We start from the raw sequence: 25930 nt of genomic DNA, 5'->3' as shown, positions 1-25930 counted from the left end.
AACAGAGATTCCTTAAAAAACTAAAAACAGAACTACAATATGATCTAGCAATTCCACTCCTGGGTATACATCCAGAGAAAAAAATGAATGCACTAACACAAAAAGATACATGCACCCTAATGCTCACAGAGCATTATTTACAATAGTCAGGACAGGAGGGCAAGCCATCAACAAAAAATTGGTTTAGAGAGATATGGCATACATACAAAGAAAGGCGGTGCCAAAGAATGTTCTAACTAACCGCACAGTTGCACTCATTTCACAAGCTAGCAAAGTAACGCTCAAAATTCTCCAAGCTAAGCTTCAACAGTACATGAACTGAGAACTTCCAGATGTTCAGGCTGGATTTAGAAAGGGCAGAGGAATCAGAGATCAAATTGCCAACATCTGTTGGATCATAGGAAAAGCAAGAGAATTCCAGGAAAAAAAAAAAATGTACTTCTGCTTCATTGACTATGCTAAAACTTTTGACTGTGTAGATCACAACAAACTGTGGAAAATTCTTAAAGATATGAGGATATCAGACTATCCACCTGCCTCCTGAGAAACCTGTGTGCACGTCAAAGAGCAACAGTTAGAACCATATACAGAACAACAGGCTGCTTCAGTATTGGGAAAGGAGTACGTCAAGGCTGTATATTGTCACCCTGTTTATTTAACTTATATGCAGATTATATCATGCAAAATGCCAGGATGGATGAAGCACAAGCTGGAATCAAGATTGCCAGGAGAAATATCAACAACCTCAGATAGGCAGATGACACCACCCTTATGGCAGAAACTGAAGAGGAACTAAAGAGCCTCTTAATGAAGGTGAAAGAGGAGACTGAAAAAACTGGCTGAAAACTCAACATTCAGAAATGAATATCATGGTATCCAGTCCCATCACTTCATAGATGGGGAAACAATGGAAACAGTGAGAGACTATTTTCTTGGGCCCCAAATCACTACAGATGGTGACTGCAGCCATGAAATTAAAAGACGCTTACTCCTTGGAAGAAAAGCTATGACACACCTAGACAGAGTATAAAAAGTAGAGACATTGCTTTGCCTACAAAGGTCCATATGGTTAAAGCTATGGTTTCTCCAGTAGTCATGTATGGATGTGAGAGTTGGACCATAAAGAAGGTTGTACGCTGAAGAACTGATGCTTTTGAACTGTGGTGTTGGAGAAGACTCTTGAGTCCCTTGGACTTCAAGGAGATCAAAACAGTCAATCCTAAAGGAAATCAATCCTGAATATTCATTGGAAAGAATGATGCTGAAGCTCCAATACCTTGGCCTCCTGATGCGAAGAGCTGACTCATCTGAAAAGACCCTGTGCTGGGAAAGATTGAGGGCAGGAGGAGAAGGGGACAACAGAGGATGAGATGGTTGGATGGCATCACTGACTCAATGGACATGAGTTTGAGCAAGCTCTGGGAGTTGGTGATAGACAAGGAAGCCTGGCATGCTGCAGTCCATGGGGTTGCAAAGAGTCAGACACAACTGAGTGACTTAAAAACACCAACAAATATATACAACGGAATGTTAGTCATAAAAAATGGAACACTGTCATTTGCAGCAGCAAGAATAGACTTAGAGAATATTGTGCTTAGTGAAATATGTCAGACGGAGGAAGACAAATGCTGTATCATATAACCTGCATGCAAAATCTAAAAAAATAATACAAACAAATGTATGTGTGAAACAAAAATAGACTTAAGATATGGAAAACAAACCTGAGGTTACCAAAGCGGGGAGGAGTGGGGAGAGATAGATTAGGGGCATGGAATTAACAGACACAGACAAATATATATATATATATATATAAGATAAATCAGCAACAAAGATACACTGGGTGCTATACAAGTGTAGCCCCAGTAATTATGCTCATTATCTTGTAATAATAGAGTATATGCCAAAATACTGAATCACTGTTCTGTATACTTGAAACTAACATAGCATTGTACATCACCTATACCTCAATTTAAAAACAAAATTTAAAAAGTTAAGGTTTACATAGATTTTCAGGTACTAGACTTTTTCTAAACTTTTAAAAAAAGAAAGAACAGAAATTCTAATTCCTGACATTTGAAATGTACTAATTTAAGAAGGCTTTAATTTTAAAGACTCTATTTTAGAAGCATGGGTAAAATAAAATGTCTAAAACTTGCTGTTGCTTGATATGCATTTGGAGTTAAAGAATATGCTGTGAGAGTGAAGTGAGTCAGAAAGAGAAAGATAAATACCATATACTAACACATATATATGAAATCTAGAAAAATGGTACTGAATAATTTATTTACAGGGCAACAATGAAGAAAAAGACATAGAGAATAGACTTATGGACATGGGGAGAGGGGAGGAGACGGTGAGATGTATGGAAACAGTAACACAGAAACTTACATTACCATATGTAAAATAGACAGCCAATGAGAACTTGCTGTCTGGCTCAGGAAACTCACACAGGGGCTGTGTATCAACCTAGAAGGGTGGGGTGGAGAGGGAGATGGGGGGCAGAGGGGAGGTTCAAAAGGGAGGGGATGTATGTATATACCTATGGCTGGTTCATGTTGAGGTTTGACAGAAAACAGCAAAATTCTGCAAAGTAATTATGCTTCAATAAAAAATTAATTAAAAAAGAATATGCTGTGAAATGTATAAAATGATGTGTAAATAAAAGACATTAAAGTCACATTCCATAAACTCAGTTGATCGAGAAATCATTAACTTTCCTATAACAATCACAAATGATCTATTCTCCACGGAATAATGGGCCTTCCCTGGTGGCTCAGACAGTAAAGAATTGGCCTGCAGTGTGAGAGACCTGGGTTCCATCCCTGGGTTTGGAAGATCCCCTGGAGAAGGAAATGGCAACCCACTCCAGTATTCTTGCCTGGAGAATGACTTGGACAGAGGAGCCTGGTGGGCTACAGTCCAAGATGTCACAAAGAGTTGGATATGACTGAGCAACTAAGACTATAGAATAACTCATTTTTTCTCTTTTGAACTTACACTCCTCCCTGCTGTAGAGCTGAGTATTAGGCAGTCACCACCATCCCTCCGTTTCCCCACTCACCACCCTTGGTACGTGTTCACAGATTAGAAGAACTAAGTGACGGACTGAACGTGCATTTGGCCTGGATTGCAGCTGCCCCCTGAAGATCCACAGCGATAAAGAACTTGCCTGCCAATGAAGGAGACGTAGGTTTGATCCCTGGGTCAGGAAGATCCCCTAGAGAAGGAAATGGCAACCCACTCCAGTATTCTTGCCTAGAAAACTCCATGAACAGAGGAGCCTGACGGGCTACATACAGCCACGGGGTTGCCAAAGAGTCCAACACCACTGAGCAACTAAACAACAAGAGGTCAACGCTAAACCACCTCACATCCCGACTCCGCCTCTTCAGAAGCCACGCCTCACTCATTTACTAAGACAACTTGGCCACAGGCATACAGTTCATTCCAGCAACGACGCTGGAGAACACCATACTTTGTAACTCCATGTATTTCTCTCTAACTACACAAACTTCAGATCCCCTGGAGAAGGAAACAGCAACCCACTCCAGTACTCTTGCCTGGAGAATTTCATGGACAGAGGAGCCTGGCGGGCTCCAGTCCATGGGATTCTCCAGGCAAGAATATTGGAGTAGGTTGCCATTTATGTATTCATCTACTAATTAGTTCTTGTATGACACAATCATTTCTGTTTCAATTCTGCTCTTCTTTTTGGAGTACAGGATGTAAACAGGAACCATAATTCTTGGCTATTAATTTGAATTGGCAATCTGAATATCAAAACTCAAGAATTCATGTACTTTGTGTTCTCTGCTTTCTGTAACCTCATCCCTTTCCTAAAGCAAAAGCACTGAATGCTTTGCTGTCTGAATTACAAAAAAAAAAAAAACTTTATTAGGAGAAAGAAATTAAAAATATATAGAGAGATACAAATTAAAAATATGGCATCACATCACTATGCTCCTCATCATTCCATTGGGTTTTATGTTCCCCCAGCCAAAAAATACTATTTTCTATTCAAACTGACTAGTCCTTTTATCTTCTTTACGGTTTCTAGCTTTGGAGTATTTCAAGGGATCAACAATCTGCTTTACAGAAAAGAGCATGAAATACTGTTGGAGAATACTAGAGTATATTAAATAATCTGTCTCACTTTTAGTCCTTAAATACAAACAATAAAGCCCACACAAAGTGGTTGATGAATGAGAAAAATTTTTGCAAACTGCAAGGTCTTACATAAATACTATATTATAATCTGAAATCCTTAAAGGAAGACATCCTCAATCATCTAAAAGATAGTATTAGTGTCAGCTGAAAAGATAAGAAACACCAGTTTGGAGAAAATGAAAAAAAAAAAAAGAATATATATATATATATATATATATATATAAACACCATCTTTTGCTTCATGCCAACAACAGTAAGGACTTCAAGTGTTCTGAATCTCTGCCTCTGTGACAGAATGTATAAGAAGATGTCCTGTTTTTCTCAGTACTCGGCATACAATAAACGTTATGTGTCATTTTTCTTTAGCTCTACTGCTCCTTCAACTTCATCATAAAATATGGAGGCCGAGCTTTGGCACCGTTACCCTGTGCACACCCACGCAGAACGGCGTTCCGACCGGACTCCAACATTTGGGGAAACACAGTGACAGCAGAGCTTGAGCGGCCCCGAGCAGCAGAGGTTTTCACCTGCGTCCCCAAAACTGCACCAGAACTGAGGGCTTGACCCATCACTTGCTATTTCAGCCTTGAGTATTTCTTGATTATACTGATAAAGTGTAAAACACTGGAAGCAGACATATCAGGCCTTCGATGCAAGCCTAACACTCTAAAAACAACTTTCTAAGTGCAAAGCGCACTTAACTTTCCATTGGTGTCATTTATCTACCAGACAATTACTAATCCTCAAAAAATGAAGGGAAACTGGAATGGGCTTAGCATAAATTCTCCTTTTTCACAAGCTCTAACAAGCAAAACTCACCAGGCAATTAACTGGTTTTTAAAGTGAAAGTAGTAAAATTACGCTGAAATATATGGAAATGGAAATTGCAACATTTTTATGAGATATGTATCTACATCAGACTGATAGAAAGATTAATATTGTGATCTACTCATAAAAACCTATCCATATTATGTAAAACTATATTTGAATTTCATCCCACCTCAGTGCTTTGTTCATTTTTTAGGCTACCATATTTTTTATTTAAAAAAATGAAAATCCAAACTTTATTTTTAGGAGGTAAGATATTAAAAGTTAATCCAAAACTGTTGTTCTTATGGAAGACCAGTAAACCCATCCTTATAACTAAAACAAGCAATCTGGCCCTCAAAAACTGTTTTCAAGCACTTGAATGAGTAGAGGGTATTCTGCAAATGTCAAAAAGAGGAGAAGATTAATTTGAAAGCTTCCAAGGTATACATAATTCTTCAGGAACACTAGAATTTTGCCAGGATGACTTCTGCCTTTGGAAAATAAATTTAAATCTGCTGTTGTCATATAGCTTAAATCAGTATTTCTCATTGTATCAAATATTTAATGTCATTTTCATCATTATACACCAACAGTTCTTTCTGCAGCAGAATAATCCTATTTGATACTCTGTTTGTCTTTTCTGCTGATACACTCTCACATGTGTAGGGTTATTTAAACAAATGTTTACACCAAATTGTGCAAAGGGCCTGTAATGGAAACACTGAAAAATATATTTTCAATAGATTTTAAAATTCCAAGCTAGCCTCAATATACTCAGTAAAATGTGAGAAACAGAAAAAACTTTAAATCTTTCAATATGTTCATTATTAATAATACATATAAAGAAAGAAGCTACTCTAAACCTAACACATATGCAGGATATTTGTGTTCTGGTGCTGACGGTCAGTCATGAGCAGGCCCGTGGTTATGTTACTTAAAGGGCTATGTATCCGGCAGTGCTGTGCACTGTCAAATGAGCTTTAGGTCTGATGGTAATTTCATTCTCAAGTTCAGTCATATGAGGCTTTCCTCCAGGAATAGGTTCTATCACAGGAGCAAATTATTCAAATCTAATTTAACAGACTCAATAATTTTCCTCAGTTTTATCTTGGGCATTTTGTATTCCTTTCCCTTCACCTAGTGGCTATGTAACAATTCAATTACCAAAGTTCTTCATCCAGAAAGTGCAGTTGATCTCGGGGAATTCTTACTTTGTTTGATTTCTTTTTTCCTCCTAGCTTAACACATGCCAGTTGGTGTTGACTGAGTTAAAAATCTTGAAATAAGCCTGGCACTGTGTCAGTACGTAGGTTAAGAAATGAGAAAAAATTTAATAAAATACACACTAGAAGTGGAAAATAAGATTAGCGGTGACATTTCTTGTCATGAGGGCATTTTTTTTCTCTATGAACACACAATAAAACAAGCTCAATGCAGCTGAAAAGAGAATGAGAGAGATGATATAAACTGAAAGATGAAAAGGCAGAGGGTGAGTGAGTGTAAAGAAACACGTTGAGAGCACACCGAAGGGAAAACCCCAATTAGCAGATTAAGGAAGTAAAAAAAGTTTCAGAATTAAAAAAAGCAACAGGATAAGCAATGTCAAGGAAGATTAAAAGAGCGAAGGTATTAAAACTATGCAAGAGTCTTAGGAGGTTATTAAGAATTTTAGGGAATTATAAGAAAGTTGACATGGTAAAAAGTCTTTACATGGTCTTTCATAAAAGAAAAATCACCTGTCAATATCTCTGCCTGGACAATAGAATTAGGTTCTTATTCTTCAGAATCAAGATAGGCCTTCTGATTAGATCTGGATTCATCTTTCTGCCATTTTGCTAAATACTCTTTCTCTGCTTGATTAAATATGCAAACAGACTTACATACTTATACATAAAGGGTGGAACTAAAAATTCAGAGTCAAATAAAGCAGATTTAATGGTGGTGGAATTTCATGAAATTAAGTATGAAATGAATTATCATAAATCTTGTAAGTATATTATTTATTCTTGTTGCTTTAGCCGCTCAATCATTTCTGACTCTTTTGCAACCCCATGGACATAGCCCATCAGGCTCCTCTGTCCATGGGATTTCCCAGGCAGGAACACTGGAGTGGGCTGCCATTCCCTTCTCCAATATTATTTATGTGTTTGTTAGTCTTTCAGTTGTGTATTATTCTTTGAGACCCCATAGCCCACCAAGCTCCTCAGTCCATGGGATTTTCCAGGCAACAATACCGGAATGGGTTGCCATGCCCTCCCTCAAGGAATCTTCCCAGCCCAGGGATCAAACTTGGGTCTCCTGCATTGCAGGCAGATTCTTTACCATTTGAACTTCCTGAGAGTAATATTATTTCTATCTACAAATAATATATTAATTAGAGATCACCAAGTGTTTGACTAAATTATTTAATATAAGAAGTTAAGACAGATGAATCAGATAGATACATATTTGGAGAGGGGACCTGAGCAAACTCCCTTTGTCAGTATTGATTAAATGAATCAGACAATGGTTTCCACTTAATATTTGACAAATACCAGCAGGTCCTCTTAAAGACTCCCTTTAGGAATCTGCAAGTTAGGTAACAGAAATACATATAATTAACATCTTGGGAATTTGTCTACCCTATTTTCTACCATTGTGCTTCAAAAAGAGTCTTAATAGACTTCTTTGTAAAGCACACTGTAGATTTAGATTCATAGTCACAGAAAGTTAATAAGAACATCTAACAACTACTCAGCCTTTACTATGAGGAATGTGTCTTATTGTCCCCATTTTGCAGATGACAGAATGTGGGACTGGGAAGTTCTCTCACCCTTTTGTCTTCTTTATGTTTGGATTTCAACTAAATTATACTTCTACATACCAATAAGAAAGAAACTTTATAGAAAAATGGTCAAAGCATATGGATAGACAATTCCCAGGGAAACATCAAATATCTGAAAACCTGATCAACACTATTAATAATCAAGTAAATGGAAATTAAAATAATAATGTCATCATTTGCAGAAAATAGTAATTGACTAATCTGACTCGGCACTGGTGGAGACAAAAGATCACTTATAAGTTGTTGATGGCGGAGGTACTGTGGCAGGATGAATCAAACTCAGAAGTGAGCGTGACGGAGAACCATTAATCCTGTTTGTAGAAATATCTGTAAGAAATACTCACATGTGTACTCACGCATACGAAAAAAGAAACAAATGAACACAACTTCATCACAAAAACATGACTAAATTGCTCAACAATGAGGGAACTATAAATAAAATTGGATCATATTGCTCCTATACTATGGAAACTCAAAAAGTAATTAAAAAGAACAAGATAAATCATATGAAAAGCGCTCTAAGGCCCACTTTAAGAACAAAAAAAATGAAGAGTAGTAAATAGATAAGGAAATTGCATTGTTACATAGGCAGAAAGAAATGGGATTCGCTGCTGAGACTGTAAAAGTAGGCTATCCCAGTCTTAATTCCATATAGTTCTGGGTTTGAAATAATTTATAAAGTGTTTCTGTACTGCTCATGTAATTAAAAACATTCAAATATGAAATTATTTGTGGGTTCTATACTTCTCTCAAGGACTTACAGGACCCAATTTTATACATAAAATTGTTTGTTTGACTTTGTATACCCCCCTATGTATATGTGTTTAAAAATGACTCAGTGAAATTAAAAATTTTCAAAAAAAAAAAAAAATACAGTGAATCCCTCTGTATAGGAAAGAACTCACACTTAGAATCATAGAACTTTTGCATTTATTCTTCATACAAACTTAAGTCCTTGAAATCTGAACCTGTTTTCCTTACTCAAAATCATATCTTTCCTGCTTGACTTCTCATCTCCATAATCATATCCCCTCTAACTCAACTTCCAGAGCTACTGTCAAAGGCAAAATAATTTGATAAAATTCACTTTGGAAAAGCACAACATTTTATACATTGATAGAGGTAGATGAAGATATTCAGTTAAACTGAGGCTATTAGACAAAAATATGTAATGACTAATACTTTTTAAACATAACTCACTAAACAGCTATACTAGAATCTAGAAAGAAAATTCAAGATTCAGCTACTTGTATTTAATCTTTTACATCTCAAAAATAATATTATCATCAAAAAAATGTTTGTAAAATGAAAAAAGCCAATTGTTTCAGAAGTTTTATTATAAGCTTATAATCAAAAATGGTCTGTAAGACTAAAAGAACATTTAAGATTTTTTCAGTGAAACATTCAGAATTTGTTAGCAGTTTGTTTCAATTATTGTCTGAATGTTCAGAGACAAATTAATTGTAATAAACAGAAACTATACATCTGTATTACTTTGGAAAAATCTATTAGAATCATTCATAAAACTGAATAAATACTTTAGCTAAAAATTGTTTTGGTTTGAAAAAATCGTATGTTGAATAATTAAGATAGATATATTATAGACTGATAAAATATAATGTATGGATGTATGCACACAATCAAAGAAACATAAAGATGCAAGTTCAAAAATTACATTAAATTCAACAAAAAATAAGCCAGTTGCACTCCTTTCTCTAACATATAACCAGAATTTTTAACAGAAAATAACCTGATAAATAATAAGTAACTTCCTGGCTTAGGAGCTAACATACACAAATAGTTTTGGTGGTGGAATATGAAATGTTTATTTAGAAAGTGACAGCTCATGAAAGAGAAAAAAAGAAAAAGAAAAGAGAAAGGGAAGACAAGGTAAGAAAATTATTTAGATTGAAGGTTACAGCAGCTGTGCAAATAAAGAAAATGGTGCGATCAACAGTTCACATCCCTTTGATGGATCATTGAAAAAGCTCTGTGTAAATAGTTTTGATGTTCAAGCTCCTGTAGAAAATAATACAGTAAAAAACATGCAAGCAAGAAGCTATAAAGCATAAAGAATCTTGCAGTCACTTTCCCCCCAGCAGACACAGGCCACTGAACAGCTGATTTATATATTTAAAAAATAACTCTCAGGAGTAATGATTTTTTAAAATGACAAAGAACTGCAAGCTTTGGTGGAAAACTTGGTAAAGGCTGTGAGGGCAATACGGTCTGTTGGCTCGTGGGTACTCAGCAAATGACACCACAATGGCCCCCACTTCAGCCTCAGTGCTAACTCCAGTCTCCAAATGGAGCAATTTCTCTCACCTTAAGATTTTTTAATAAAATAAAGTAACAAAGTTAATGGCCTGCCAGATGTTCACCACAGGGAGTTTGTTTCACGGAAATTGAAGGAGGAACTTAATTTTGAATTTATGGGCACATCCCCCTCCCCTCCACACATTGCCATTTTTCCTTGTTTGTCCCACGTTGCTTTCCGCTTTGTTGACCAATGCCAGAAGCGCCACACTGGGACTCTTTCAGTGCTATTCATCTCTGCATTAGGACAAGATGTGTTTAACTTTTCCTCCCACCACCCCCCCACCCCCGCCCCGCCTTTTTTTTTTCTCACCAGGGTACAGTTAGAGGTAGCAGAAAAATTATCCTAAAACTAACAACTGCTCTGACAATTTCTGATCAGCTCAACATAAAATTAATCAATGAAAATATCTCACAGCATAGTCAGGTATTCAAGTTGTAGCATTCTGTGAAACAAGGAAATTTTTCAGGTTCCATTATTAGAACCTATGAGTGAGTTAAGTTCACTTCTTAAGCATTTTTGAAAATGGAATCAAAACATTGCACTTGGGTGGTTTCCAAGACTATTTTAAGAGATAATGGTGGAGGAGTCAGATTTTTCAAAGTAGTCTGTGTGTAGAAAGTTGGAAACCTATATGTGTTTGCTTTAGGAGGGAGTTGAAGCAAGAAGGAGAAGGGAGAAGCAGAGGGGAGTTGAGGACAACAACAAAAAAAGAAGCAATCCACTATTCCTCAAAGCATGGGTCTGTGTTTATGAATAATGTAAGGAGTGTGTTTAACATTCATTCACAAGTGAAATTCTCCACAAACTCTAGACTCAATCACTACTTTCTTCTTGAGTAGCACTCAGTCTTTGGAAGTACAAATAGAAATCACCTAAAATCTTGTTAAAAGTGTGAACTCCCAGACTGCACTCCTAGAGAACTTACATTTTAGAAAGTATCTCAGGAAACTTTTCTTTAGAAGGCGTAGGACCCACAACTTGCAAAATACTGCTTTAGATTCTTTTATGGAAAAAAAAAAAAAAAAAAAACCCAAGAATCTAAGATAGTTTAACCTAACAATGGTGGTAATTTCTCTTTTTGTTGCTATCAACAAAAATCAAGCTAGCAATTTTTTTGAAATGAATATCATAATAAGTATTTTATAGTTAATTGAAAGAGATGATACAAACTTATTAAATATTTGCTGAATGTACAAATAAAGAATAAATACGCAAGCAGATCTACCCAACACGTACTCTCTAGATACTCAAAACTTCTAAGCTGGAATAAGAATCCTATATACAACTGACTTTCTTGACAATGTACAATTTAAAATCAATTCTTGTGTTATTTAAGCCAAAGTAAATAATCAAAGACTTTGACTGTGTGGATCACAATAAACTGTGGAAAATTCTGAAAGAGATGGGAATACCAGACCACCTGACCTGCCTCTTGAGAAACCGATATGCAGGTCAGTAAGCAACAGTTAGAACTGGACATAGAACAGCAGACTGGTTCCAAATAGGAAAAGGAATTCGTCAAGGCTGTATATTGTCACCCTGCTTATTTAACTTATATGCAGAGTACATCATGAGAAACACTGGGCTGGAAGAAGCACGAGCTGGAATCAAGATTGCCAGGAGAAACATCAATAACCTCAGATATGCAGATGACACCACCCTTATGGCAGAAAGTGAAGAGGAACTCAAAAGCTTCTTGATGAAAGTGAAAGAGGAGAGTGAAAAAGTTGGCTTACAGGTCAACATTCAGAAAACGAAGATCATGGCATCTGGTCCCATCACTTTATGGCAAATACATGGGGAAACAGTGGAAACAGCATCAGACTTTATTTTTCTGGGCTCTAAAATCACTGCAGATGGTGATTGCAGCCATGAAATTAAAAGACGCTTACTCCTTAGAAGGAAAGTTATGACCAACCTAGATACCATATTGAAAAGCAGAGACATTACTTTGCCAACAAAGGTTCATCTAGTCAAGGCTATGGTTTTCCCTGTGGTCGTATATGGATGTGAGAGTTGAACTGTGAAGAAAGCTGAGCACAGAAGAATTGATATTTTGAACTGTGGTGTTGGGGAAGACTCTTGAGAGTCCCTTGGACTACAAGGAGATCCAACCAGTCCATTCTGAAGGAGATTGGTCCTGGGTGTTCTTTGGAAGGAATGATGCTAAAGCTGAAATTCCTGTACTTTGGCCACCTCATGCGAAGAGTTGACTCATTGGAAGAGACTCTGATGCTGGGAGGGATTGGGGGCAGGAGGAGAAGGGGACCACAGAAGATGAGATGGCTGGATGGCATCACCGACTTGAGGGACGTGAGTCTGAGTGAATTACGGGAGTTGGTGATGGACAGGGAGGCCTGGCGTGCTGTGATTCATGGGGTCGCAAAGAGTCAGACACGACTGAGTGACTGAACTGAACTGATGGTTTCCTTGGAGTCACAAAGGCAAAAAAAACTATTAAATCACAATAATACATAAATGTATGTGGTAATGAAGGAAAGGGTACAAGGTTGATACAGCAGTAAAGAGAAAAGCCAACTGTCCAACTATGAGATGTCCTAGGAAGGTATTTTAAAATGCACAGTATCACATAGGTATCTCCTCTGAAGACTACCATATGATGCTAATAGCAGCCATGAATTAATACAGGGGACCACATATGAACCACTAACCCTGTGACAGGTCTTTAGTATTATATCCACAACATATCTTTTCACCTTTCTAGCAACCCTATGAACTTAGTATTATGATTCTCCCCATTTTTACAGTGAAGCTAAGGTTTAGAAAAATTAAGTAAACTACCAAGTGTTCCAGCTAGTTAATAATGGATTCAGAACTTAAGCTAGACCTGTCTGTCTTGACACCAAAGCTGCACATCACTTTGTGAGCAAGTCCTCTGAGAATCGTGGAGAGTGCAAAGCTGTTTGCATTTAACCTGACAAAATTTGGCTTTATCACTTAAATTCCTGTGAATTGTTTTTACTCAAAAACAACAACAGAAGTAAATGTTTATTGTAATGCTAAAGCTTTGAAAACTTCTCAAAAAAAAAAAAAAAAAAGTTTCACACTTTCCATGAAGATGCTGACATTTATCCTCTGGCTTTATTTTCCTCTGTGACACCTCCATAGTTTGAGAATGTCAGCTAAGTGATATATGAGAATTACAAAACCACATACTATAAAAGAAAATGAAGTTTTCAATAAAGATGAGAAATTCAAAACAAGAAAATAAAGGTAGAAAACATTTGAAATCATGAATAAATAAAGATAGGACAGTAATGTCTTATTTGTGGCTCTGGCAATCACATTTTAATTTTTCTATAGGATGGTTATATATATCTGCATAAAGTTTTCAAACTGCATGCATATATTTCTACCTAGAAGAGTTAGAATCTCTGTAAGCAAAATAGTCTACTGGAATGATTACTTTCCCACTTTTCCGGACCACTTAAATGAGTCTAGGGGATACTGCAGGTATAAGGCATCTATTTAAACTTCATGTTCTCAATATGCAGATAAGAAAGTATAAATACATGTCCTTTAGGATCTTCATAATTTGTGAACATGCCAAGCAGTTATTGCAAGCATTTGCCTGAGACTTACTAAAAATGCAAAAGAGAATTTAAGTATAAGATATATTAAATCTCAAGTCAGTAAGGGTTGGTTTGAAAACTTTAAAAAGAAATCACTTTGCATAATATAAAACTTCTGGGAAAGTCTGCCTCAGCAGATTACACTACTTCAGCAATATTTTCTGAACAACTAAAAGTGAAGCCAGAGAAAAGCTTGCTCTCATTCTTGTGTGTGTGCGTGTGTGTGTGTGTGTGTGGGTGTGGGTGCGTGTTTAATTAGTGCCTTGGTTTCAATAAATTCATATAAATTTCAAACTCAGACTCATTTAGAAAGTGGATTTTTACTATAATTTTTATTCACTGAGCTTTAATTTTTAAAATATATTAAATGCAATTTTTTTCCTGAATTTCTTGGTCCAGTCAACTTTAGTTTTCCCACACACTCTAATTTTCGGTAATGTAAAATCTGTGGTTGGCCATGGATCACAGTGCAGAAAACAGATGCCAAGATGACACAGGCCACTGAGTAGATGTGGAACAGATTTGGACCCAGGATTTTTAAAATGCAATTGACTACATGATTCACAGCATCCAGGATATAATAATAAAGCATTGACAGTCAAGACATTCTTGATTTCTCATCTCAGGCTCAAAGTGTCTGGAGTCATCTCTGACATCTCCCTACTTCAGGCCCCATATTTAATAATCAAGTCCTAAAGTTCTACTGTCATGGATCTTTTAAATCAATTTATTCCTCTCTATTCTCTTCACCAGCGCCATATTTCAGACTTGCATTATCACAATCTGTTCTGTCACAATACAGACTTCACGCTAATCAATCCTGAAAATGCCATCAGGTTAATCTTCATAAAACTCAATTCTGGGCATGTCATTCACCTACTCCAGAATTTTCAGCAGCTCGCCAATGCTTAAAGTCTATACTTCTTAGCTCAAAATTCAAACTGTCTCCTCTATTATAATAATTGCTTGATATTTAGCTTCATCTTAGGTACTGGAACCAGTTTTTCCTTTGTACATAGTAAGTAACTGGCACAGAAATTTACACACGGAAGCATGTATTCATTCTTACACATTCCATCATGACTCATATATCTACCTTTCTCAATTCCATCTAACATTTAATTATAGGAATATGCTCTCTTATTTTTAATTTCCTCTGGATGATAATAGTCATTACTTCAGAAATGTTTCTATTATAGTTTTTCAGAGTCAAGTATCAGAGATAGTTTCTCAAAAAGAGTATCACTGTTTTTCTATATGATCAGTATGAGACAAAGAGGAAAAGACATTCCATTACTTAGCCACGGAGCATAAAATCCTTGCGATCAGACGTTGACCCTAATCTTCAGTCCTCCTCAACCTACACTTACTGCCTTCTTCAGTGTCTCATCAACTTTGCATGAGTCCAGCAAATGTGTTCACTAAGTTCTGAATGTCCAGCCATGGAGAAACCATGGTCAGAGGGGAAAGTACCAAGTGACGCTGTCCAATGCCATATTTGTCTGAACTAGTCCCTCTCTTTTGCTCTGAGTTAGATTATATTGCTGCATTAACAGTCCCCCTGCTCTGGGGTTGTTTATCAGTGTCGTCTCTCTCTGCACAGAGAATGATTACAGGTGAATCTCCACGTGGATAATTTGGATGGGAGATCACTTATCAGACCACTTGTGTTCAATTCAGAACTAAAAATACCACTGAGGCCCATAAACGTTAAATAGCACTAAGAATAATAACAACTAACCTCTTCTTAGTAGATGTGCTCCTGAGTACACACACTTGAATTTTTTCCAATTACAATTCAAGAACATTTCAGTTCCCTTTATTCAGGACCATTATTCAGGCTGTTCTGGAAATGTTTTATTCAACTTGCACATCTCTTCTCCACAATCGTTGATTTAGAATTCAGCTCTCTGATAATGAGTGGAAATTGGGGTCTGAAAGAGAAAAACACCATTTTCTTAAATGATGAATGCTGCAGGCACACATTGTCTTCACCTTAAAAAAAAAATAATGAAACCCTGAAACACTTTCCTAACTGCTAAAATGCTTGACCTTTGAAAACAAAGAAAAAAAGAGCAAATTACAACTACATATTTAAAATATCCAAGATCGCATCCCTGACATTACAGCATAATGACAAGAATAACATCAAAACCTGGTCTGAAAGGATTTCAGTGGTATTCTCTAGGCAAATGTGTGACCTGATGAGGCAGGCATTGTGGGAGTAAGTAAAAAACAGACAATACTTTGTCTTTCTGTGGTGGTGGTTGCTGTTATTGTTGTTGCCGTAGATAATAAAAAGGCCTGATCTCTTCAGGAAGGCTGTGCTCAATCCTTTCCCTGGGCTGTACTTCACTCTCCTATTCAACCTAAGGACACTGGGCAGCCTCTTCAGCTCTGTAATGAAATCTGAGCAAAAAAGCTTTTAAAATAAATCAGTCCTGTTTAAACCGCAGCTCAGAGAGTTGGGACAACTCATTGTGAGACTTCTGTTTTTAGCTGTGGAGCAAGCTGTTTTGTTTTGACTCTCTCATAAACCCAGGTCTAACACACATTTACTTGGCCATTCTTGGAAAAAGAAATCAAAAGAGCCAGTCCTGGAGCGTCTGAGTACTGGTAAGTTCAGAGAGCTTTCAGGGTCCAGGGGAGGCAACAGACAACTCCCATCTGAATGACTGCTTCTTAATGGAGGGATGAAAGGATATGACGGACGCAAAGGCCATGTCGGACAAGCGTCTCGGTGGGGAAATCTGCCAACCGGACAACGCCTCGCCCAGGAATAAGGATGCAGTTAGAACCACCTTATTTTCAAATGGCCACCATGACAAGAGCTGTTAAGTATTAAACAGATGTCTGCTATCCGTGATTGCATTTGGATCTCACAACTTAGCGGTGTCAGTAGAACTAATGACTGAGACAGATAAAGTGGCTTACTTCCTGCATGGATTAAGATTCGGTATGAAAGCCAAAATAAAGTGCTGCACACCTGCCACATTTGAGAAAACACAGCCATAATTCCTAAGATGCTTATCTAAACTTTCTGGTCTTATATTCTCAAATGGATCAGCTGAAAAGATTTCAGATATTTGTAAGTTAGACAAAAATCACAAAAACTTCTTTGGGCATCGGTTTCAAATCTCTTACTCAGGCTAGCTTCAAAATTACACTTAATATGGCACCAGCATGTGTGATCCAATAAGATTACTGACATATATTAATTACTGTAAAATGAAACAAAACACTGACTTAGACTGAATAAAACAGTAGTTTTAAAAAAAAACCTAGTTCCAGTTCTATTCAACATGTCTTGCTTTTCATTATACAGTGTAAACTGATAAATAGACATTAGTCCATATTATCAAAAATGTATTCTATGAGTGGAAACTGCATCTTTAGAAAAACACAAATATATAGTTAATTGCCATAAGTATATAAAATAATTGGAGTGATAAAAATTTCAATTAAAAATTATGCTTTCAAAAACTGAAAGTAATATTGGGACACACTCAGAATAATGGAGGAATTTCCACAAAAGACAAAGACTTTTGGGGAAAAGAGAATATTTTAAGGAATATGAAAATAGATATAATAAAATAACTATCAGAGATAGGTTAGGAGTTCATATTGCCTGAAACAAATGGTACTTAAAGAGAATGTAGCTCATTAAAATGCAAAGGACATGAAGACAGCAACAAGGTAAGCTCCTTGACATCTCTCCTGGCAAGATATTTTTAGATCTGACTCTGAAGTCAATCCAACCAATGCAAAAATAAGCAAATGAGACTATATCAAACTAAAATATTTCTGCATAGTAAAGGAAATTATGAAAAAAATTAAAAGGCAACCTATTAAATGGGAAAAGATATTTATAAGCCAGGTATCTATTAAAACATTAATACTCAATATATATAAAGAACTCAACTCAACAATCAAAAAAATCAAACAACTAAATTTAAAAAATGGACAAAGGATCTTAGTAGATATCTTCAAAAGAAGACTTACAGATGGCTAACAGGCACATGAAAAGATGCTCCATATTACTCATCATGAGGAAAATGCAAATCAAAACCACAATGAGATATTACCTCACACTTGATAATAGTTCTGATGGCTATTATCAAGAGAACAGGAAATAATATGTGTTGCTGGGGTTACAGAGTAAAGGGAAACCACATGCATTACTGGAGGTGATGTAAACTCTTTCGGCTTGTGTGGAAGCTCCTCAAAATATGAGGAATTTGGAGGTTCCTCAAAAAAATTAAAAGTGACTATCACATGATCTAGCAAATCCTCTCCTACGTACTTACTGAAAAAAAAAAAACAAAACAGTAATTTGAAAAGACACTGTTATTTATAATTGCCAAGATATGGAAACAACCTAAGTGTTCATGTGTCCATTGATAAGTAGATGAATGGATAAAGATGATGTGTTTTATATATATACAACATCTTATATATAACATCTTCAGTAACATGGATTGACATAGAATGTATTGTGCTAAGTGAAATAAGTGAAACAAGTCAGGCAGAGAAAAAAATATACCATAAGATTTCATTTATATTCAGAATCTAAAAGTCAAAAAAAATGAACAAACATAACCAAAACAGAAATAGACTAAAAGTCACTGAGAATAGAAAGGCAAACAGGTTGCTGCCAGAAAAGACAGGGTGGAGGGGGTGAGTGAAATAGGCGGAGATTAAGAGGTACGAATTTCCAATCACAAAATAAACAAGTCACAAGGATAAAACGTACATTCACAATCATCGTTTTGTAATATATTGAAATATTGAATTACTGTGTTTACACTTGGAACTAACAGGGTGTTAGACGTCAATTATACTTAAATTAAAAAATATATATATAAATAGATATATATATATTACTTGAAATATATAGGAAGTGAGAAAATTTATCAAAATGCTAATGATCATTATCTCTGGGGGTGGGGATTAAGGCTGATCGTTTATTTTTACTTATGGTTATATGTTATTGATATTTCTCCCGTCAATCTTGATTCCAGCTTATGCTTCAACCAGCCCAGCATTCCACATGACATACTCTGCATATAAGTTAAACAACCAGGGTGACAATATACAGCCTTGATGTACACGTTTCTGAGGCTGTATATTGTCACCCTGGTTGCTTAACTTATATGCAGATTACATCATGAGAAATGCCGGTGATCCAAATCACTGCCAGTGACCCAAAATCACTGCAGATGGTGACTGTAGCCATAAGATTAAAAGGCACTTGCTCCTTGAAAGAAAAGTCATAACCGACCTAGATAGCATACTAAAAAGCAGAGACATTACTTTGCCAACAAAGGTCCGTCTAGTCAAAGCTATGGTTTTTCCAGTAGTCATGTATGGATGTGAGAGTTGGACTATAAAGAAAGCTGAGTGCCAAAGAACTGATGTTTTTGAACTGTGGTGTTGGAGAAGACTCTTGAGAGTCCCTTGGACTGAAAGGAGATCCAATCAGTCCATCCTAAAGGAAATCAGTCCTGCGTATTCATTGGTAGGACTGATGCTGAAGCTGAAACTCCAATACTTTGGCCATCTGATGTGAAGAGCTGTCTCTTTAGAAAACACCTGATGCTTGGAGAGATTGAAGGCAGGAGAAGGGAATGACAGAAGATGAGGTGGTTGGATGGCATCACCGACTTGATGGACATGAGTTTGAGCAAGCTCCGGGAGTTGGTCAAGTACAGGGAAGCTGGTGTGCTGCAGTCCATGGGGTCTCAAAGAGTCAGACATGACTGAGTGACTGAAGTGAGCTTAACTGATGCTTTTATGTATTTCTGGTTGACTACAATGAACATGTATTGCTTGTAAAATCAGAAATAAAACAATAGATCTCATGGGAAATGAAAAGAAAAAAGAAATGGTTGACTGTTTACAACAAACTTTGAAATTATATTCTTGAATTTGCATTAAAATCAAGTATATTTTTAAGTTTATATTTTCCCCATTTTTAGTATATGTGCTTTTGGGAGACATGGGAATATAATGACATCAAGCACTTTTATAATGCAATCTAGTCATTCTATGACATATAGGTGTATGAAACCATCACGTTGCACACATTAAATATATACAATTTTATTTGTCAATTATACCCAAATAAAGGTTGGAGACAAAATAAATACTGCCAAAAAGATATATGTATCTCTATGTTTATTGTAATATTATCTACAACAGCCAGGATATAGAAACAACCTAAGTGGCCTTTCATGGATGAATGGATAATAAAGATGTACATACACACACGGTGGAATATTAGTCAGCCATAAAAATGAATGAAAGCTCAGCGTATGTGGCAACATGGGTAGATATCGAGGGTATCATGCTAAGCAAAAAATGTCAGTCAGAAAAAAAAAAATACCATTCCTTATGATTTCATTTATATGTGGAATCTAAAAGAAAGAGAGAGAGAGAAAGAGAATAGTGAACAAATAAAACAAAATGCATAGATACAAAGGACAGAATGGTAGTTGCCAGAGGGAGAAGGATTGAGGAGTAGGTGAAATGGGTAAAAGTGATCTAGAGGTATAAACTTCTCATTATAAAATGAACAAGTTTTGAGGATGCAATGCACAATATGGCAACTACTATCAATAACACTGTATTGCAAATGTGAAGGCTGCTAAGAAAGTAAATCTTAAAAGTTATCACAAAAGAAAGTTGCAATTTTTTATGGTAATAGATGGTAACTAGACTTATAATGGTTATAATTTGTATACAAATGCTGAATTATTAAGCTATACACTTGAAGCTAATGTAATAGTGTAATGTTAACTACACTTTAGACTCATAAACATAGAAAACAAAGGCATTCGCTCTCTAAGATATATGGTGGAAAATTTTTTTAAATAATTCTTTAAAATATTTTCCCACAATGATATAATATCTGTGGGATGCCCCAAAAGAAGTTATTACAGGGAAGTTCATAGCGATACAGATCACCTAGAAGAACTAGAAGTAGAAGAACAAACAAAAGTTAAAGTTAGCAGAAGGAAGGAAATAATAAAGATCAGAGAGGAAATAGAGATTTAACAACAATAGAAAAAAATCAATAAAACCAAGAAATACTTCTTTGAAATGGTAAACAAAATTGACAAACCTCTGGTTAGGCTCACCGATAAAGAAAAAAAGATTACCCAAATGAAATGAAAAAGAGAAACATCAACTCTTACCACAGATATACAGAAAACCATAAGAGAATACTATGAACAATTATATGCCAGCAAATTAGACAATCTCGAGAAATGGACAACTTTCCAGAAACATTTGTTATTTAGTCACTAAGTTGTGTCCAACTCTTTTGCTACACCATGGACTGTTGCCCACCAGGCTCCTCTGTCCACAGGATTCCTGGCCCATGAAAACTGAATCAAGAAGAAGTCAATAATGTGAACAGACTGATCACTTCCGCAGCTGCTAAGTCGCTTCAGTCGTGTCTGACTCTGTGTGACTCCACAGATGGCAGCCCACTAGGTTCCCCCATCCCTGGGATTCTCCAGGCAAGAACACTGGAGTGGGTTGCCATTTCCTTCCCCAATGCATGAAAGTGAAAAGTGAAAGTGAAGTCGCTCAGTCATGTCCGACGCTCAGCGACCCCATGGACTGCAGCCCACCAGGCTCCTCCGTCCATGGGATTCGCCAGGCAAGAGTACTGGAGTGGGGTGCCATTGCCTTCTCCAGACTGATCACTAGAAACTAAATAGAATATATAATTAAAAAAAAAAATATCCATACAAACAGAAGTCCAGGACCCAGATGGCTTCACAGGAAAATTCTACCAAACAAACAAAGTAAAATTTTTACTGATCCTTCTCAAACTCTTCCAAATGATTGAAGAGGAAGGAACACTCCTAAAGACATTCTATAAAGCCACCATCACCCTGATACCAAAACCAGACAAAGACTCCATCAAAAAAGAAAATTTCAGGCCAATACCTTTGATGAATATAGATGCAAAAATTCTCAACAAAATATTAGCAAACTGAATCCAACCACACTCAAAAAGGATCATACACCATGAAAGATTCATCCCAAGTTCACAAGGATGGTTCAATGTACACAAATCAATCATTGTGATATATCACAACAAAGGAAAAGACTAAACCATATGATCATCCTCAACAGATGCAGAAAAAGCACTGACAAAAATCAACATCTATTTGTTCCAAAGTGGATACAGAGGGAATATATCTCAACATAATAACAGCTGTTTATGGCAAAACCACAACCAATACAATTGTTTTGATGAAAAACTGAAAGCCTTCCCACTGAAATCTGGAACAAAAACAAGGATGCTGACTCTCACCATTTCTCTTCAACACAGTATTATAAGTCCTAGCCACAGCAATCAGACAAGAAAAAGAATTAAAATGTATTCAAACAGGAAGGGAAGAGGTTAAGTTGCCATTATATGCACATGACGTGATAACTATACACAGAAAACTCCAAAGACTCCACACAAAAGCTAGAGACATGATAAATACATTTAGCAAGGTAGCAGGATACAAGATTAACACACAGAAATTGGCATATTAATTTCTTTACACTAATAATGAAATATCAGAAAAGGAAAGTAAAAAGTAATAACTTTTAAAATTACAAACAAATAAACAAAATGCTTAGTCATAAACCTGACAAAGGAGGTGAAAAATATATGCTGAAAACTATAATACATTAACAAAGTAAATTAAAGATAATTTAAGGAAATGGAAAGATAACCCATACTCTTTCATTAGAAGAATTAATATTGCTAATATGGTCATAGTACCCAAAGCAATATACAAATTTAATGTGATTTCTATCAAATTACCCATGACATTTGCCATAGAATTAGAACAAATAATACTAACATCTATATGGAATCATAAAAGACTCAACTGCCAAAGCAATTCCGAGGAAAAAGAACAAAGCAGGACATGTAACCCTTCCAGAATTCAAACAATACTACAAAACGAAAGTAACCAAAGCAGTGTGGTACTGGCACAAAAACACACATACGGATCAGTGGAACAGAAGAGAGAGCCCAGAAATAAACCAGTGCCTGCCTGCCTGCCTGCTAAGTTGCCTCCATCGTATCCAACTCTTTACAACCCTCTGTCCATGGGACTCTCCAGGCAAGAATACTGGAGTGGGTTTCCACCTTCTCCTCCAGGGAATCTTCCTGACTCAAGGAAAGAACCTGCACCTTTGCAACTCCTCATTGCAGGGGGATTCTTCACTGCTGAGTCAACAGGGAAGCCCCATAATGTGCTAAGTTGCTTCAGTCATGTCCAACTGTTTGTGACCCTATGGACTATAACTTGCCAGGATCCTCTGGCCATGGGATTCTCCAAGCAAGAATACTAGAGTAGGTTGCCATTTCCTTCTCCAATACACCTATGGTCAATTAATCTTCAACAAAGGAGGCAAGAATATAAAATGGGGAAAAGACTGTCTTTTCAACACATAATGCTGGGAAAGTTGGACAGCTGCAAGTAAATCAATAAAGTTAGAATACGCATTAAAATAAACTCAAAATGGCTTAAAGAATTGAAGATAAGACACCATAAAACTTCTAGATGAGAACATGGTCAAAACATTCGCTGACATAAATCATACCAATGGTTTCTTAGGTCAGTCTCCCAAGGAAATAGAAACAAAAACAAAAATCAGAAAATGAGACCTAATCAAGATTATAAGCTTTTGTATAGCAAAGCAAAGGAAATTCTAAACAAAATGAAAGGAAAACCTTCAAGATGGGAGAAAATATTTGCAATCGTTGTGACCAAAAAGGGCTTAATTTTCAAAATGTGCAAACAGCTCAAACAACAACAAAAAGAGAACCCAATAAAAAACTGGGCAGAAGATGTAAATAAACATCTTCTCCAAATATACACATGGCCAATAGGCACATAAAAAGATGCTCAATATCCCTAGTTATTCAGTTCAGTTCAGTTCAGTTCAGTTGCTCAGTCATGTCTGACTCTTTGCAACCCCATGAACTGCAGCATGCAGGACTCCCTGACCATCACCAACTCCTGGAGTTCACTCAAAATCATGTCCATCAAGTCGGTAATGCCATTTATCCCCTCTGCCGTCCCCTTCTCCTCCTGCCCCCAGTCCCTCCCAGCATCAGAGTCGTTTCCAATGAGTCAACTCTTCGCATGAGGTGGCCAAAGTATTGGAGTTTCAGCTTCAACATCAGTCCTTCCAATGAACACCCAGGACTGATCTCCTTTAGGATGGACTGGTTGGATCTCCTTGCAGTCCAAGGGACTCTCAAGAGTCTTCTCCAACACCACAGTTTAAAAGCATCAATTCTTCAGTGCTCAGCTTTCTTTACAGTCCAACTGTCACATCCATACATGAACACTGAAAAAACCATAGCCTTGACTAGACAGACCTTTGTTGGCAAAGTAATATCTCTGCTTTTCAATATGCTGTCTGGGTTGGTCATAACTTTTCATCCAAGGAGTAAGCGTCTTTTAATTTCATGGCTGCAATCGCCATTTGCAGTGATTTTGGAGCCCAAAAAAATAAAGTCTGACACTGTTTCCACTGTTTCCCCATCTATTTCCCATGAAGTGATGGGACCAGATGCCATGATCGTTGTTTTCTGAATGTTGAGCTTTAAGCCAACTTTTTCACTCTCCTTTTTCACTTTCATCAAGAGGCTTTTGAGTTCCTCTTCACTTTCTGCCATAAGGGTGGTGTCATCTGCATATCTGAGGTTATTGATATTTCTCCCGGCAATCTTGATGCCAGCTTGTGTTTCTTCCAGCCCAGCGTTTCTCATGATGTACTCTGCATGTAAGTTAAATAAGCAGGGTGACAATATACAGCCTTGACGTACTCCTTTTCCTATTTGGAACCACTAATTATTAGAGAAATGCAAATCAAAACTATAGTGAGGTACCACTTTACACCAATGAGAATGGCCAGAATATAAAAGTCTACAAGTAACCAATGCTGGAGAGAGTGTGGTGACAAGGAAACTCTCTTACACTGTTGGTGGGAATGTAAGTTGGTACAGCCAATATGGAAAACAGTATTGAGATTCCCAGAAAACTAAAAACAGAATTACTGTATTATATAGGAATCCCATTCCTGAGCATATATCTGGACAAAACTGTAGTTCAAAAAGATACATGCACCCCTATGTTCACAGCAGTACTATTCATTATGGCCAAGACATAGAAACAACCTAAATGTTTATTGACAAATGAATGAATAAAGATGATGTAGTACATACACAGAGTAGAATACCACTCAACCATAAAAAAGAACAAAAGAAAGTCACTTGCAAAATAGATGGAACTAGAGATTATCATACTAAGTACAGTAAATCAGAAAGAAAAATAAGTACCATATTATATCACTTATATGGGGAATCTAAAACATGACACAGATGAGCTTATATATGAAGCAGAAACAGACTCACAGACATTGAAAACAGACTTGTGGTTTCCAAGTCATTTGGCATACAAACTATTATATATAGAATGGATACAATATTTACAAACTATTACATATAGAATGGATGGACAACAAGTCCTACTATATAGCACAGGGAACTACATTCAATATCCAAGGATAAACCGTAATGGAAAATAAGAAAAAAGAAAAAAATACACACACACATGTATATCTGAGCCACTTTCTGTACAGAAGAAATTATCACAACACTGTAAATAAACTATACTTTCAGTGAAAAAACGAATTTGTTGTTGTTGTCATTCAGTCGCCAAGTCGTGTATGACTCTTTGCCATCCAACCATCTCATCCTCTGCCACCCTTTTCTCCTTCTGCCCTCAATCTTTCCCAGCATCAGGGTCTTTTCAAATGAGTCAGTTCTTCACATCATGTGGCCAAAGTATTGGAGCTTCAGCTCCACCATCAGTCCTTCCAAAAAGCATTCAGGACTGATCTCCTTTAAGAGTCACTGGTTGGATCTCCTTGCAGTCCAAGGGACTCTCAAGAGTCTTCTCTAGCACCATAGTTAGAAAGCATCAATTCTTGGGTGCTCTGCCTTCTTTACTGTCCAGCTCTCACATCCATACATGACTACTAGAAAGATCACAGCCTTGACTATACGGACCTTTGTCAGCAAAGTGATGTCTTTGCTTTTTAACACATTGTCTAGTTTTGTCGTAGCTTTCCTGCCAAGAAGCCACTGTCTTCTGATTCCATGGCTGCAGTCACTACCCATTGTGA

At 36.7% G+C, this 25930-nt stretch overlaps 1 long non-coding RNA gene across 5 annotated transcripts in view; it reads right to left on the bottom strand.

Moving 5' to 3' along the window:
• Positions 1-25930, bottom strand: part of LOC109562363 (uncharacterized) — a 537301-nt gene that overhangs the window by 193016 nt on the left and 318355 nt on the right. For all 5 annotated transcript variants that reach the window (XR_011567828.1, XR_011567831.1, XR_002181174.2 and 2 more), the window contains exon 4: positions 15456-15648. This is a non-coding gene — a long non-coding RNA (uncharacterized lncRNA). The remainder of the gene's footprint in view (positions 1-15455; positions 15649-25930) is intronic.

The sequence above is a fragment of the Bos indicus genome, chromosome 7, assembly GCF_029378745.1.
Source record: "Bos indicus isolate NIAB-ARS_2022 breed Sahiwal x Tharparkar chromosome 7, NIAB-ARS_B.indTharparkar_mat_pri_1.0, whole genome shotgun sequence".
Lineage (NCBI taxonomy): Eukaryota > Metazoa > Chordata > Mammalia > Artiodactyla > Bovidae > Bos > Bos indicus.
This window is presented reverse-complemented; position numbering and strand designations above follow the sequence as displayed.